Raw genomic sequence first — 2,859 nt, 5'->3', positions numbered from 1 at the left:
TTTTTCGAAAGCCAGAATTTCCGGTGGCACCATTGCAGAGGAGGGCGTGAAGGTGGAGGGTTTTCGCATGCCTGAATCCGATTGGGAAGAGAAATTTTGGCCTTTGAAGAAATTTCTCAGACGAATTTTCCGAAAAAGATCATGTATTTCGCAGTGAGTCCTGAATTCATCGCGTCGTGGTGTGGGCACGAATCCAAGCCCCTTAGTAAGGACCTTTTCTTCTGTCTGGTTTAGTTGCCGATCTAATAGATTCACTATCAATTTTTCTTGCCTCTGTGACTCCTGAGTTCCATCGGGCCTTTGTCTGTTTGGTCCTGCCAGTGGACCTGTTTTTGCTGATTGTAGCCGCCTCTTCTTCTTCCTCTGCCCCTGCCCCAGCCTCTGCCTAAAAAAGGTTGTGGCATAAAGGGGTTGAAAGGTAATGGTCCCTGTTGGAAACCAGGTGGTTGCCACATGTTTGGACCTGGAAAAGGGGGCATAGTGTAGGTGTACTGTGGGTTAGGCGGGCCATGTTGTTGGTAATGTTGTTGGCCTCTCCAACTGTCGGTGCTGGAATTGCTACTGTTGGAAGTAGTTCTTCGACGGGAACTGGTGCTGTCATCTGACGAGTAATCACTTTGTGCTTGTTGGAAATCATCTTTTAAATATGGGTAGATTTTTTCTTTATTAAAACGCCCAATGTCTTTCTGAAGTTTGGTAATTTTTTGTCGCATTAGGAAATCCTTATTTTCAGCGATTTCACTGTTGATTTCAGATAGCTTGGCCTTAAAGGCCGCGATAGTTATAGTAGCTTTCAGTGCTCCTTCGGCAACGGTAATCTGGATGATTAAATCGTCAGCCAGGCGTTTTGCTGTCTTGATAATCAGTATCAACCAGTCCCTAGTGCACTTCCAGGCAACTAGGGACCATTCCTCCTTGAATTGCTTATCCTCAAGAAAAATTCTTGGCATATTCGAGACAATAAGCCCATTGGGGGCTATATTGGCATGTAGATACTCGGTCATGATTGCCCCGTGCATGATGATCTTCATCATTTGACGTTTCATGTTGGTGATGCTGTTCCAGTCGTTGCCCATGCTAGCGGTGGCTATAGCTCCGTCTGCATCTAGTAGGGACGGTGTTCTTAGAATTTCAGACACAAAGTCATCATTAAAGGATAGTCCCTGATATTGTTCCATGGTCGTGGATGTCCAAGAGAGGAGGCGGGGGGGGGGGGGGCTTTGGGGGGTGGGGTGAAGGGAAAAAGGTAAAAAGAGCGGTAAATTTCCGCTAGCCAACACGGGCTGAGGTTCCACGGCTGAGCCGCCGTACGTAAATGCTTCCAAAAAGGGAGGAACCAAGGGCTAGGGTATCATTAACCTTGCTACTACCTGCATTCAGGAAAAGGGCAGGTAGGAGCACAGAATGTTTCGTTCTGGTTCCCACAGACTTGCCTGCCCCGTGGGCTATCCTTCTATGGGCTAGAACCTGACATTGGAAGGGGCATCTTCTGTTACCGGTGTCCCAAATACGTTTATAGTCAACGCTAGGGTAGATGTGCCATGAAGGGCAGGATTACTACTTGGGGTTTTCCCTACGTTTTGGGGTCAAACTAGGTTGGAGCACTAATTCTACAGTCTGTAGGAAGCATCCAGCATTCCTTCTTTGCAAGTAAGGGCAGTTGGCGATAGAGAAGTAACAGCGAGTGGGTTACAGACACCGGCTGTTCAGCGGACATCGTACCCTGGGGGCACGCGCGCTTCACAAACATAGAGCTGCAACCAGAAGGGTGTCAAGTGGTAAACCAGCAAACAGGTTTAATATGTGTCTCTGGCCTTATAGCTGTGCGAAGCCAGTATCATTTAGAAGACGCCCAGGTTAAAATTGGGTGCTTCTTAATGTTCTCATGACCAATGCGGTTTGTGGTATCTCCCAGCGGATCCACTGAAAGTGTACTGCAGCTAACATGAGACTGAGAATCTGGGATTCCGACACTTTTATGAGTTTAAGCATCCAGGATCAGAGATGGTTAGCAGGTATTGGCATCTGTGATCCAACGGCAGTTAAGCGAGGTGCACTGCAGAAGTTGTCACGGCATGAAAGGGGAAGGTGTAGCCAATAGCGGGCATAGTACATACAGGGTCAAACCTGATTTCACAACAATGTGTTCACCAGGGTAGCACCCAAAGGGGTCTGTGCAATTGTCTGGTCAACGGGGGAAGTGCACCCCAGAACTTCGGGCAGGTGACCTATTCTGCGGCTAGCTCAAAAGCCCCGCACGGTCAGCTAGATTAGCCATGCTTGGTGTGGACGCGGTCAGCCAACATAGTGTGCTGCCATCCCAATAAATGGGATAATAAGGTGTCAAGCACAATGGGCTACTATTGCAGACAGCGCGCATTGTTCAAATCAGACAGATTCTCTAAGCGGTGATTCCTAGGGGGTTTCACCACAGAGGGAGCTGAGCAGGCGAAATTCCAAAAGGAATAAGGGTTGCAGGGTAAGTGCTGGAGGGCAGCCTTGCTCATTGCACATACTGCTAGTTATGAACTTTCCTGTGCGTCATGATTTCGAAAGCTACAGGACTGTTCAAATGTTAAGGACAACCCTTCTCGCCCTAATAGCCAAGGTAGGTGGGCAGGATATGGGAGTGGTCATCCAGCAAGTGGGCTGCAGTCCCATAGGTGTTGGACACATGTGTTCAGGTACACTCCGTGCTAGAAGGACGGCAGCTAGGTAAGAGCAGCAAATAGATGGGGCAGTGCGAGCCAGAGTGTCTGAAATCATCCCGCTCAGAGTGGCGCGGGGCTGAGTCATGTGACGCTGTGAGACTTACCCGAAGAGGGTGAATAGTGCTCGGCACAACTTCACAGGCCAAAA

The sequence above is a fragment of the Triturus cristatus genome, chromosome 5_2 (assembly GCF_964204655.1).
Source record: "Triturus cristatus chromosome 5_2, aTriCri1.1, whole genome shotgun sequence".
NCBI lineage: Eukaryota > Metazoa > Chordata > Amphibia > Caudata > Salamandridae > Triturus > Triturus cristatus.
This window is presented reverse-complemented; position numbering follows the sequence as displayed.